Genomic DNA, 15,602 nt, shown 5'->3' on the forward strand with positions numbered 1-15,602 from the left:
AACTAATGGAGGGAGCCCCACCCTGGTCCTCTGCGGAGGAGGAGGAGGGAGAGGAGAGGGAAGAGGAGGAGGAGGAGGAGGAGGCCTGGCAGCCCTCAGGACCACCCACACCGCCTGCCCCACCACTGCCCCCTGGACCTCCACCGCCTGCCCCACCACTGCCCCCTGGACTGCCTGCCCCACCACTGCCCCCTGGACCCCCACCGCCTGCCCCACCACTACCTCCAGGACCATCACCACCATCCCCTGTTGGACCTTCACCTTCCCCCACCCATAGCCCTTCCCTTCACTCTCCTGCCCTTCCTGTTCCCATCCCACCCCCTTTCCTTGCTGTTCCCCCCCAGGAGCAGCCCGACCAGCCTCAGGAGGGTCGGTCAGGGAGATAGAGCCCTACTCTGCCCTCTTGGAAGAGGTGCAGTTATTGAGAGGGTGTGTTGAGAGGATGGAACATGCCCTCTTGCGGCTGGTAGCCAAAAGAGGGCATGGTGCCAGCAGCCATACACTCTCTCAATAACTGCACCTCTTCCGCCCCCCTCACCTGAGGTAGCTCTTGCTGCTCTTGGGGGGCACCCACCCTCTTTCCCTGCGTTATGTGTTATATGTAAATAGTTATATTTTTCAAAAGTTTAAATTTTTAAAAGTTTTATACTTGAATTAAAAATTTTTTTATAGTTTAAACTTTCCTGTGTGGTTTTAACCTTGTAGCATCAGCAGTTTAGTGGACAGAGTCCAAGGTAGATAGGGGTTCAGGAGGGACTGCTGAATGGGCCCTTTTCAATATAACAACAAGGTGACATATAGAAAGTTTGACAATCTTTATTGGGGTCTGTCATTCATTCTATTACCTGCTAGCCACTCTGATGTCAAATCATTGCAGAATCTAGGAAAGAAGCAAGTGAATGCAAGGGTATATGCAACTGTAGGTAGATGACGACATCTCAGCTATGATGTGCAAAGTAAGCCAGTCCCTGTTCCAAAGTAAATGGCTACATAAGGAAGAGAATATAAGTCACTGTGGTAGATTTGTTGTTGAGGAATAGGGTTACTGCTAGTAAGAATTGGCTCCACCCCAGGAGAATCCAAATGAGACATGTGGGTTTTTCTTCCTTTCACGGAAGGTGATGGAAGTAAAGGCCAGATACCTCAATCTATCCTCCTGGTTCTTGAGCTGCACTATTTTGGTTAAGCAGGTGTGGAAACCACAAAGATGCTCACAGCTGCACTGCTCTCAGTAATACAAAACTCCATCTGACAATACTGCAGTTGCCTGTCTAAGACACCTGAAAACAGAAAAGAGGAGAAGCTGGTTTACACAAGGTTCACAAACAGGGGGTTCAACCCCCAAGGTCCATATCTGTCCTCCCTTCCCTGAAGCAATGTGTTAACCTCATTTATGTTGAGCTGCTTAGATGTCACCGTGGTATAGTTGTTAAAGCAATAGCCTTAACTCGCTGATGGTGTGGGTTAATATCACCTGTAATCCTCCACTGCTACTGTTTAGAACTCATGTGAGGGAATAGACTAACTGAAAACAAAAAGTTTGTGTGCATATAACAGCAGGAATGCGTGCCATGGTGTTCTATGAGGCCAACATTATTAATTTACTATTGTTCCTGAAAGTCATCAAGGATACCTGTGTGAAGAGAACAATAGAAGTGTGAAATATGTTAGCTTTGTGAACATTTATTTCACTCATCAGAAGAGTGACTCAAGTGAAGAATAGTAGAGTAAGCAAATAAAGGTTACCATATATCATTCTCACCTACAACTGTTTGGCTAGGTGCAAGCTGGTGTGCTGAGCTGCTCGTCTGGTCTCTCTCTGGCAAACACATAGGTGATGAGCATAGTTAACCTGAAATGAAGAATAGAGAGAAACTGTTAAAAAGACCTATGTCTCCAAAATTAAACACTGAAGTTGTGGCAGAACACACACCTAGAAGTAACAGAGGTGCTAACATACCTTTAGACTCCTTATTAAAAATGGCAGCCATTAGCCACTCATTAGGAGTTTTCCACCTGAACCATGTACACTGATTGGATGTCCACTGAATGGCAGTGTTTCCCCCCCCCCATCACACCCGACCTATTCTTATCAATGAGTTAGTACACAGAACCATTCCTCACCTGATTTTAACTTGCCTGTAATTTGATTCTACAAAGAATTAACTTTAACTCTATGAGTAAACCCTCTCAGATGTATGAACACATCCATTTTACTTACATATCCATTTTTCTACCAGCAAAATATCTACCAGCATGGTCTTTATCAGTCTTCTCAGTCATTTTTGTCAGCCCTGTGGAATGGAGAGTAGGAGATATCAGAAATAAAATAACTATTATAAACAATAGCACACAATGAAAGCCCATAAAGAGAAGTCAGTTTTTGCTGGTTGGTTTCTTTAGTTCTATCATAAGGACACCTAAGTAGCTTACAAAATATCATTCTCACCTGGACTTACTATCTGAGCTGCTTCTAGAAAAGATAAAACAACATATTAGAATGACATGTAGCTTGTTAATGGCTCTGTGGAATAGAGAAAAATGGGAGGCAGAGATAGGAAAAAAAATGTAAAAGACTAAGACAGAGTAAAGTCTCAAACATCTGCATAAGCAATAGGACAGAATAGAAAGGAAACACTACTCACCTGGACCTTCTTATACCCATGCACGCCTATATAGCGTCTGACGTCAGTAGGGCGGGAAAACTTTCTCAATGCCTATTGGGCGCTGTTCGGGCGCGTTTGCTTGTCCCGCTTCCTAACCACGCCCATCACACCTCATTGGCTGTCCTATGGGGGTGTGTTTGAACGTGTTCTACAAGTAACCTGAAAAGATGTCTTCACCTTACAACATGGCTCCAAAACGGAAATCGAATTTCTTGCATGGAGAGTTGCAGATATGGAAAATGGAGGTGGGGCAGACCATGACATTATGAAAGCAGGGAGAGTGGTGGGTGTGGGCATCTGTGTGTAACCTGGCCTGGTCCCTTCTTTTCCCTAACAATTGATTCCCCTCCACACTTAACACAAAACCTAAGTCCTCAACAATCCCTCACACCAACACCCAGAAAAATCCATAAACTAAAGAAATACAGATAATGGGGGTGGGGAGGAGTGTCAAAGGCAGAAGGGAGTATAAAGGAGAACAGCCAAGTCATAGCACAAAGTTTCATCATTGAGGAAACGGAACACCACAAACACCAACTCACATGAGGGAGTCCTACATAGGAAAAATGGCTGTGCCAAAGCTTTCTATATACTATGCACGCCTAATTAGCGGCTGATGTCATAGGAACCGTTAGGATTCAAATCTAATTGGATGTGCATTGGATGTCGTTTTGCCATATACAGCTGTAGTGACGTTGTAGTCATTTCCTTCACATCTCTAAGCTTTGATACGAAGCTCTATGTTCTAAACAAAGTTACCTCTATAGCTCTATGCCTTAAGGCATTGCTTTTCATCTTCCATACATCAGGGGGTTCAAGTCTTGAGTAAGGTTAGCAAATAGTTTATATTCATTTCTCAGCCAGGACACCTGGTAACTCTTTAGCCTTGCCTTTACATATCAATATTTTGCTTCAGCTTTTATTATGTGCAGCCATTGTCTAATATTTAATGCAACCTGTTCTCTCTCATGATGAACACCCTCCCCCACCAAAAACATCCCCCCCTAACTGGATCATTCTTCAACACCTGTCCAAGCCCTCTGAAGTTTGATTTAACTCATAGCTGTTGGCCAATGCCTATATTGCATCAAAAGAAACACATTCCTACTAGAATGGCTTGCAGTTAGGAGCAAATGAAAGTATCTCATGCACCTGTGGCTGCAGAATGCTGAGGAGAAACAGCAAATTCCACCACTTCTGAGAACTGTTAGGATGCAAGGAAACAAAAGTGAACAACAAACAGCATTGCAATCGGCTCTCTTTTGAAAGCAAAGAAAAATCAGCACACATTATCAGCACTTAAAAAGAGAATAAACAGATACACACCTTAACATTCAAGCTTCCCTCATTGCAAAATGGAGGTCTTCAGTTGCACAAAACTGACCTCATTGTGACCTCATCAATCTGCACCTTCAAAGTAGTATGCCACAATTAAAAGATGTGCTGGGTGTAGAACTCACAACCTCTGGATGTTAGGAGCACAGGCTGGCTCCTAACACATAGAGCTACAGCTGCTTCTACGTAGGTCCATCTCACCACCCTTTCATATCATACTTGACTGAGCTGTCTATGCTCATTAGCTATCATATCAGGATGAACTCAAATAAGTTTAAGCAAAGGAATGCCTAAAGATTTGGAAGGTTTTCAAGTAGAAAACAAATATCAAATATGTATTAAAGAATTGCAGCACAAATGACGCTGATCGGTAAGGGTAAAAAAACACCACTTTTCCGGGTATGACACCTAAACAGAACAGATTACTTACAGTCATATATCCATTAGTACAGTGCTTAGAATGAAGATTAGCGTGTGAGAAAAATGGAGCTCCACCTCACATGCATTCAAGCACACTTGGGAATACGGGTTTGGGGCTCAGTGAAAGCAGCGCTTTTAACCATTGAGCTACCACTCTTTTGTCTCAGCCTACTATGACATTATAGCTAAACTCCTTTTCCCTTAGCACTTCACTAAGATATGATATGACAAGGGAGCCAGAGACATTGGAGCAAAAGTTGCTGTAGGTCAGTGAGGAAAGGCACTCTACCAATCCTCTGGGCTTTGAGGGTTCAAATCCCAGCCTGTATTTTACTTGTGGCATATCTGCCTTCCAGGTGCACCTTGATGATGCTTTCCACGTCTTATAGGAGTTGAATATAACATTACTGTACAACTTTGCTGTGTAGCAGAAAAATAAACTTTTCCCCCTTCCATGCTAAGAATTTGAGTTCAACTCATCTTATATTTCTCCTTTTAAACATGGCATACTTTGTTAGTTTTTATCATGGTAAAGTATACATTTCTGAAATGGTGAAGAAACAATAATATACAACTGCAGTGTTTTGTCTCCTAGCAGAATTAACTGCCTATAAGAAACGGTATAAGCAAATCCAAACTGCTATAAGCACAAGAAAGCATTTCTAGGTCAACACGGTAATGCTCCTGTTCCGAGCTCTGACCTCTGAAACTCCCCGGTTTGACTCCCACCTTTGCTCATTTTAATAAGGTCCTAGTTTTTTCCTATTAGCTCTTATAACAGGGTCTACATGGTGGACTTTGCCGTTTGTAAGGTGCACATTTCCCTTTCCAGGCAAACCTATTTTCAACTTACCATGGCTCGGACATCCTAAGCAGTGATGAGAGGAAACCTTTCCTCTGACAGCAAGATGACATTTGTGGATCGCCTGGTTAATGTACTCTCATCACTGCTTAGGATGTCCGAGCCATGGTAAGTTGAAAATAGGTTTGCCTGGAAAGGGAAATGTGCACCTTACAAATGGCAAAGTCCACCATGTAGACCCTGTTATAAGAGCTAATAGGAAAAAACTAGGACCTTATTAAAATGAGCAAAGGTGGGAATCAAACCGGGGAGTTTCAGAGGTCAGAACAGGAGCATTACCGTGTTGACCTAGAAATGCTTTCCTGTGCTTATAGCAGTTTGGATTTGCTTATACCGTTCTTATAGGCAGTTAATTCTGCTAGGAGACAAAACACTAAGGGAAGTGCTAAGGGAAAAGGAGTTTAGCTATAATGTCATAGTAGGCTGAGACAAAAGAGTGGTAGCTCAATGGTTAAAAGCGCTGCTTTCACTGAGCCCCAAACCCGTATTCCCAAGTGTGCTTGAATGCATGTGAGGTGGAGCTCCATTTTTCTCACACGCTAATCTTCATTCTAAGCACTGTACTAATGGATATATGACTGTAAGTAATCTGTTCCGTTTAGGCGTCATACCCGGAAAAGTGGTGTTTTTTTGCCCTTACCGATCAGCGTCATTTGTGCTGCAATTCTTTAATACATATTTGATATTTGTTTTCTACTTGAAAACCTTCCAAATCTTTAGGCATTCCTTTGCTTAAACTTATTTGAGTTCATCCTGATATGATAGCTAATGAGCATAGACAGCTCAGTCAAGTATGATATGAAAGGGTGGTGAGATGGACCTAAGTAGAAGCAGCTGTAGTTCTATGTGTTAGGAGCCAGCCTGTGCTCCTAACATCCAGAGGTTGTGAGTTCTACACCCAGCACATCTTTTAATTGTGGCATATTACTTTGAAGATGCAGATTGATGAGGTCACAATGAGGTCAGTTTTGTGCAACTGAAGACCTCCATTTTGCAATGAGGGAAGCTTGAATGTTAAGGTGTGTATCTGTTTATTCTCTTTTTAAGTGCTGATAATGTGTGCTGTTTTTTCTTTGCTTTCAAAAGAGAGCCGATTGCAGTGCTGTTTGTTGAGAAAAAAAAGGGGGTTGTAAAAGCCATGTGTAAATTATATTATTGTTCGGGCAGAAATGTGGTTTGTTATCCATGCAATATAATGTGTTCCATTGACATTATATTTATTAGGACAGAGAAAAGATGAAAATTACCTATTCAAACTCACTATTGGAATTATTGATGAAAAACACAGCGAACGTCTGCCTCGCGTCTAACAAAGAGCCGCAATTACGAAAGTTGAAACGGCATTGAAATCCAAGTTAGACCAGGGTTTCTTACATCTACATAATACACGATATTTAGACGCAGGCGTTCGCTCAGGTAGCGCCTATCTAGCGTCCCCATTTGGCACGCCCACGGAACGCCCACGGAACGCCCACATCCAGAGCTGGAGACGGGACTATGCTTTCTGTAGACGTCAGTCCGTCAACTACCTCTTAGGGACGTCTATGTGTCGTTTATTTCCCAATTAACATTAATTAAGACCCTTAACTCCGTAATTATTCACTTACATCGGACGTCCAAAGCACACCTAAGTTAAACGCAGTAATAGAGAATTTACCCCAAAATGTCTAGGTGAGGACATCTTAAGTTCTGCTAGTATTTTAGAACAGGCTCTGCTAATATAGTCTGTTTCTAAGATACATGGTGAAATGGGCATTTGCGCACTAGTTACACGCAGCAGGAGCACCCATTTCAGAAACATAAACATTACACTTTTATGTCTCCAGGGATCTTTTCTAGGCCCAGTCCTCTTTAATTTAATGTGGTGTTTTATACACCACTAAATCTCCCAAAGGAATTTGAAGTGGTTTACAAAACAGTTAAACTGAAAATCTAATCAGGTATATTGAATTTCCCTCTCTGTTCCGATGGGCTCACAATCTAACCTATAAGTATTTGGTTACATACTAGAGAAATATAAAGGAAACAAATAATACAGTAAATTTAATACAATAAGTATAGAAAATTTTGATATCAAAGCAGAAATAAAATAAAGAACAGAAAACAAAAAAAACAACAGAAATTAAGTTAGAAATTAAAATAAACTCCAGGCATTCTCAGTCAGCTTCTAGTTCCGTATCCTGTCCAGATTGGTGCCATTATAACTGCTCATCCACCTCAATTTCTCTACTTTTGGAAGGCAGGAACCAAATGTTGCAACTCCACCAATATACTCCGAAATGGTAGTGCAAAGAGGGTTGGATAGCTATCTTATGGAACCTAAACAGAAGCCTGAATACTGGATGCAAGCAAAGGCTCAGGGCCAGAAGTAGCTTCCTTTTCAGGGAAACTCACAGTCCTTTGCATTCATTCATTTATTTATTTATTTAAAAACATAATATACCGCCTGGAGTCACAGGGGTTTCCAAATAAACATGCATAAATCAAATAAACATGCATAAATCAAATAAACATGCATAAATCAAAAACAAAACCAGTACAAATCATTCTTTAAAATAGTATCAACACATATGCAGGGCAGGATTAACCAATAGGCCTAGTAGGCACATGCCTAGGGCCCGAAATGGTCAGGGGGGCCTGATGAAGGAGGGCATCAACCTTGTTTTTTCCAAACAACGATGGGCCCCTCCAGCATCGATCGACAATGCAGGCTCCCCCCGATCGGCAACGCAGGCTCCCCCGATCGGCAATGCAGGCCCCCCCGATCAGCAACGCGGCTCCCCCCCCTCAACGGAAAGTATGACAAGCAAGCAACGCGGGTAAGAAAGGCAACGGGAACTGTAATTTTGCAAGCGGTGCTGCTTGCCCAAAGCTTCCTTCTGACGTAGCTTCCTGTTTCCGCTTGGGCGCATGGTGGGGCGGGGCGGGGCAGGAGGCCCAGCGTACTTGTGTGCCTAGAGGCCCTCGACAAATTAATCCTGCCCTGCACATATGAAAGCGAGACCTACATATTCGTCAATAACGTATTACAAAAAAAGTTACAAAAATGCCCAAACAACGTTAAGAAAAACAGATCAAACAGCTTAGTTTTTAACATCTTCTTAAAACTGTAGTGATCTACACATGGTCTCAGTTGCCCAGTAATCTTATTACAATATGATATTCCAGCAATGGAAAACATCTGAAATTGAGTTGCCACATATCTTTCATTATCAGCTGTCATTGCTACCAATTTAATTTTCCCCCTTCTAATATTGATAATATTAATTGGCTTGTTGTTAATGAATTAAGCTAAACCCCTCTTAAGTGCCAGTGAACTATAAGTTTTTTCCTTGGTGTCCAATGCCATCACCAGTGTATGCTCCCTCTATACTTAGTACACCAATTCCTATTACAGAATCTCTGAAGATAAAGAAAATAACCTTTGGCAGTGGCCTTGAATTCTTTTCACACATGACAATTATGTTTTATTCACGCTTTGCATCTTCTGCCCAGCTCTAGTTTTATTACGTTTGGACAGCTGTAATTTGTTGCTTATGGTTCATCAAAATCACAACTTCATCAACTACAACTTATTCAGATAAGTTCCTAGTTAACATTAGCACATAAAGTTAGGACAGCCTTTTTGCTAAATTTTACAGTTACTTAGCCAATTAGTAAACTTCAGACTTCAGATTTTGGAGTGTCCTGAACCAAAGGTGGGAAGGACAGAAAAGTTTCTCCACCTCAAATCTACTATCATTGACCCCTTCCCTCCAAACCAATAAGCCCACAAAATGGAGACAATTTCAAGCTGCTTTGTACTGCACTCAGATGTCTATCCAGAGATCCTCTGCTGCACACCCTAGTATGTGGTCTGAAGGACAGAGAAAAAATGGGCATGAAAGGTCCTATTGTTAAAACATATACATATCCCTTTATACTTCTTCCCCAAGAAAGTGCTGCCACATCTTTGAACTAAGGCTGCAGCTGAAAAAAATAGCCCCCCCCCTTGACTGCCTTCTAAGTAGATTCTTGGTAATGCCCATTCCACAGCCCTCAGCTCTATAGAATGTTGCTAATAATGCTAATATATATATCCAATAATTGATGGGAACCTAGGATTGCCAGATGTCCGGGAAAACCCAGACAAGTCCTCTTTTTCCTGGATGGGATTTTCAAAACCCGACATTTGTCTGGAGGGGGTGGGGAAGGAGTGTGTGGAGGTGGAGGGCGGAGAAGAGGACAGGAATTGGACAGGGGAGTGGCGCCACCAACCCGGGCATCTCTCATTCTCACTACACCACTGAGTGTGAGCCCACCAAAATCCTACTGTACTACCATATAGACGAAACCTGCAGCAATAAGGACTATTAGGGTGATAGAACATCTGCGTATGCTCCAGGCCCTCCAGATGTGACCGGAGCTTGATACAAAGGAGAGGAGGCTTGCTGGGGGGCAGGGCTGAAGGTGGAACAGGGTGGGGCTGAAGATGGAACCGGGCAGGGCAGGGACAGAATGGGATGGGGTTATGTGTCCGGGGTTTTCCTTTGTAAATTGTGGTAACCCTATTGGCTAATAATCAAAAGGCATGGCTCAAAACGTCCAAGTTTAAATGTCAGATTAAAAGTACACAAATTTATTTTAGTATTTATAGACCACTTATAGCCTTAATTAAGTATTTCTCTCCCTACCTGTCCTAGTCGGCTCACAATCTGACTAATGTACCTGGAGCATTGGAGTGGTAAGTGACTTGCCCAGGATCACAAGAAACAGTGCTGGGCTTGAACCTGCAACCTTAGCGTGCTGAGGCTGTAGTCCTAACCACTAGGCCACTCCTCCACTCTACTCAAGTTCAGTGTTTAGATGCTGATTGTAAAATGGCAGACATCTGTTGGCGATTTCAGAAACATCCATGTGTAGATTATTAGGGGCTTGCGCTACGGACCTGCCCTGCCCCTGCTGTAGTTTGTCTGCTTACTTTGGAGGGAAAGGGTGGGAAGATAAAGAAGTCATATTGATGAGAGAGATCAATTCAGCATTACCATAACCACTAGGAACTATCAGTGGTGGCGTTTTTGTCACAGTACTTCATGATTATGTGTTTCTGGGCAACAAAATGTGGTGGAGAGACAGGAATAAAAAAATGAGCACGACCCCGGCTGAAATCGCAGCCTTGCGGGGCCGCTGACATCATCAGTGCGTACACGCGATTATTTTTAACGGCTGCAATGTCTGTCCATGCGTGCGTGGTGAAAAGGGAGGCCCAACGACCACGGAGATAGAGTTGTACAAACCCGGGGATGGTTTCTTGGTTAGAAATACAATCATGCCTGTCCCGTTGTCCCCACACACAGCTTTGGGATGCCGTCGCTGAAAACAGGACATTTCGGCATCCCGAAGCTGTGCATGGGGACTACAGGACAGGGGAGCTGAAAAAGGGACGGTCCCGTTCAAAACGGGACGTATGGTCACCTTACACTGGGCTAAACATTACAAGCATAGGATTTTTACTGCCCTGGGTAGTTTGAGCATGTGGATTATAATCATTGTTTTTTGATTGATAAAGTAGAAATTAGGACGCCACAAAGAGATACTGCGAATAAGCTTAGTGGTGACTCTATTTTTTTCTTCTTTTTTTGTGAGGTCGTTAGCTTTCTTTTCAATTTGTGCCCAGTGGACTGTACTGTATTTATAATGGAAATGCCATTTTTTTATCCTGAGAACTTTTTCTCCTGTATAGGAGTTTTTTCTTCTCAGGTTTTTTTTCCCAAAGTGGGGCCAATGAGAATAACTTCAACTTGCTAAGAGGAATTTCTTCTCTGTTTAAGTCAAGACATCTTGTTAATTTTGAGGCCCTTTTCTTTAATATTAGTTATTGATTTATCGAGTACAGCCACTGCTCACAAATTTGAAGTGGATGCATTTTTCAGTTTTGGTGGATGTCTACATTTAGCCATGCCAATGCTGGGTAGGGCTAATATTCTACTGTATAAGGACACTTACACTCATGACCTTAAAGAATAGGCTAGCTACCCTGTAATTCTAAGGTTGCGATTGAGTACTGAATACGGCAGGGGTAGGGAACTCTGGTCCTTGAGAGCTGTATTCCAGTCGGGTTTTCAGGATAGCCCTAATGAATATGCATGGGGCAGATTTGCATGCCTGGCACCTCCATTATATGCAGATCGCTCTCATGCATATTCATTAGGGTTATCCTGAAAACCCCGACTGGCCTGGTGGTCCTCCAGGACAGGTTTGGGAACCAATGATGTAGTATTTGGAGAAACTCTGTTCTGGTGTTAAATTAATAAATAAATCTGCACATGTCATTGGACACCAAATTGCCCCACAAACCTGCACTTCAAATTCCTGAGAATGACTTTCGGTACAGTTAGAACCATGTAATTCTAAGGTCGCATCATTGCAGAGTGTCATAGAGTTCCTATGAGTGTCGGGAGCAGCGCAGAGCATTCAGCTTGCTGGCCTGCACTAAAAACTGATATCGCGGTTTTGGAAAAGGAGTGTGTGTGTGGGTGGGGGTGTCAGAGAATAGTTAAGCTCTGGAACGTGTTGCCAGAGGATGTGGTAAGAACGGTTAATGTAGCTAGTTTTCAAAAAGGTTTAGACAAGTTCCTAGAGGAAAAGTCCATAGTCTGCTGTTGAGACAGACAAGAGGGAAGCCACTGCTTGCCTTGGATTGGCAGGTACTTGTGACTTGGATTGGTATCTGTGAAGACGGAATACTGGGCTGGATGGACCATTGGTCTGACACAATAAGGCTATCCTTATGTTCTTATGTGTTTCACACATATATTTATTTTTATACTTATGCTATGTACTAATTACATAATTTCATTTAAGTTTCAAGTTTCAAGTTTATTTATATTTAATGGTTCGCTAAATAATTCTAAGCGAATAACATAACAATAAATATTGGGATAAGAACAGTTAAAAATATTTTTACAACTTAAAAACATTATTAACTTAAAAATAAAAAAACATGGTCATAACAAACTAACATTGTAGACAATACTGGAATGGTTGGAAAAAACATAAGGAGGTAAAAGTTACAAAATTATTGTTTCCCCGCAGGGAAGAGAAGAAAAGTGGAAGGGGAAGGATGGAACACTGGGATTGGGGTTTAAATAAAGTAAAACTTTTTCACGATTTGATTATTTTAAATTGTCGAGGAAGAAAATTCCTCTTTAAAGATTGAAAGAAGCTTTAAAAAGAAATGTTTTTAGGTTGGTTTTAAATAAAGTGAGGTCTTTGATGTTTGATATATAATGGAAGAGTATTCCAAATAAGCGGGGCCTTGACTGAAAAAATATCGTGACGCCTAGTTCCTATTATTTTCAATGAAGGGACCATGAGTAGCTCCTGGGCGTTAGATCGAAGATGACTATTTTTGACTAATATTCCTTAATATCTATACAGTATATTAGACTCCTGATGCAGGCAGGATTACTGAAATACGGCCCAAGTACTGTTGAGTCATCCTCCTGTTGCACCTTATCAGTAGTGTGCTATGCCATGTCCTGCTCGTTGAATATTTTTACTGAATATTTTTTCTATTGCCTATGTTCAATTTATTTTTTCTGTTCACTTCCTTGGGTGAATTTCTTCAAAGGGGCAGTAAATAAATCCTAATTAATAAATAAACAAATAAGTAAATAAAATTGCTTGTCTTACTTGGCCTTCCTAAAAATGAGGGTCATTTGTGGCCCTCTTAGAACTGGAACCGCGCATTCCAGATTAGGGCCTGGAATGAGAAAGGAAAAAAACGTGCAAAACGTGCCTCAGAAATCAATATTTATTTTACTTTACATTGGCACTTGCACCACTTTTATGCTCAACCAGATCGTAATCATCAATAAACAGCATAACAATTTTATTTAGAGAAAACTTGGCCGCAGCTTTATTAAAAACCAAGAACCAACCAATTAACTGATATATAACTAGAGTCACAACTCATTCTATTAATTCCAGGGTAACCTTCACCTGTGACCATTCCCCCCCCACACACACACACTTTCTGCAGCTACTCTGTACACATACCAGTGTTCAACAATACATTGAGTTATCACTGAGACCTTTGGTGTTGCCAAGGCTTTGCTTCCACTTGTGGCAGTATTGCACACAAACAAATCGTACCCAAGTTTTCTTTTCCATTCTTTACTTCCCCCTTATAATAAAGGCTGCCTTGAATTTCCCTATATTCTTCTCCAGCTGTGAAACACCCCACACCTGAACCATCCCCTAAGACCAATTAACCCTCACATCAACAGCAACATAGAACCATCTCCCCTGCCCATTTCTCACAAAAACTACCAATTCCAACCTTCAATAAACTGCTACCCTCTATCCACAATACATCACACCCAAAACTCACCAATACTTGCTTCAGTTTGCAACCTCCGTTCTTCCCACCCATAGATTGGTCAGCTGTTCTTCATCAACTTAGTTTCATAGAGTTTCTACCTAACAACCCCTCATGTGGCCCTTCATTATCCAGCCTCCCCCCCCCCGCTTCAACCTATCGCCACCCTTTTGAAACCTAACCCTAAATTTTTCTCCCCTCAAACCTGTACTCACCTTATTCCCCTCCTCCCTATAATCATATCATTTCAATGACTTAGCCAATGTTATCTGGCCCACCACATACCCAATGGATCCTCTAAATAACTGAATCAACCACTGTGCTAGTAAATTGGAATGTTCAGTAGAAGGTTGCTCACATGTGCTCAACATTTTAAGAAATGCCCTGAATGACTATTGAGGACTTATAGTTTGGAAGGATCTCTCTGGACACAGCAGCTCTCCTGTGAAGTGATATCCTACTTTTCTTTCTGCCAAAGTCTGGACTTTGGAAGGTGATTTGTCTGTCGGGGATGCAAAGGGCAAGCAAAAGCTGCTACTTCTTTTTAATTACATATTGTGTGATGCTTACAAAAAGAGAGAGATTGTGTGTTTATGTGTATGCACACACGTGTGAGGAAACCTTTGCTCCAGGCTAGCAAGAGAGTAAAACCAAGATTGAGAGCTTGCCACTGTGGTCATCAGAGCTAAAGAATAAGCCATAAATGATTTGAGGGCAAAGGCCAAATATAGACTGAAAGCTGCATTGTTCCAGGCAGCCTTGGAAAGGACCTTGTTCTTGTACTTGAAGTTTAAATCAGCTTAACTCTTTCTTGCTGGGCCCTTCAAAATAATTCTAGCAAGGAAAAATAATATGCTGCTTAGATTTTATCCAACATTGTACAATTAAAGATGAACACTAGATACACTCAACTGAGGGAACAGCCAGCGACCAACTGGGGTTTATGGTGTTGCACAAGAAATTAAATTGGCAGACTTGATAAGTTTGATAGTCCTTATCTGCCATCATATTCTCTAGGTCCTTTTTACAAAGCCATGGGAGTGATTCCCGAGTGGCAAATGCAACAGAGACAGTGCATCGTATTTGCTGCTCCAGGACTCGCGACCGTGGCATTGTATAAGGCACCCTATGTTTTTTTGTTGTTTCTATAAGACTACCCTATCAGTTTGTTTATTTGGCAGGACTCTTCAAGTTTTTCAATCATTTGCTTTTAAAATGACTGATAACACCTACTGTAAATAATTGAAAAATCTGGCCCCTGTAGGTGAATATTTAAACTCTGCAATCAGCATTTTTATTTTTAATCATCATCAGCAGCAGCATTGTTTAGATATATATGTATATTCAGCCTGTAAAACTGAATACATGTACTGTATATCTATATATGCAAATATATTATGTTTCTTTGTGGACAAGCAGGCATAATATTTTCACATGTCGGTGATGTCATCCATGGAACCTAGTACGGATGTTGCCAAGTACACTGTCACTTTAAATCTTTTGGCAGTGCCCACATGCATGTGAGACCAACATTTCTAAGTTTTTCAAGGAGCCAAGAAGCTATGTCTTGAGTCACTCCTCAGCATGTCAATCTTTGAAGACTTTTTTGTGCTTCCTGGTTTTATTTTCTCGCTATTTTCTTCATAATTCTTCATTTTTATTGTTTTTCAGTATTTTGTTTGAGTTTGGTTAAATTCTGTCAATTGTAACATTTTTATCCTTCAGTCTACTTCAAGGCCCTTTTTTGACCCAAGAACCATTATTTTTCAGTGTGGGGCTCATAATCGAAATAAAAATACGGACTTTAATGCAATGGGAAAGTACCTGAAGAAAGAGCTGTTAGGATGGGAGGACATAAGAGAAGTGGAAAGACAGTGGTCTAAGCTGAAAGGAGCGATAAAAATGGCTATGGACCTTTATGTGAAGAAAATCAATAAAAAAAAGAGAAAAAGGAAGC

The sequence above is a fragment of the Geotrypetes seraphini genome, chromosome 15 (genome assembly GCF_902459505.1).
Source record: "Geotrypetes seraphini chromosome 15, aGeoSer1.1, whole genome shotgun sequence".
NCBI classification, from domain to species: Eukaryota; Metazoa; Chordata; class Amphibia; order Gymnophiona; family Dermophiidae; genus Geotrypetes; species Geotrypetes seraphini.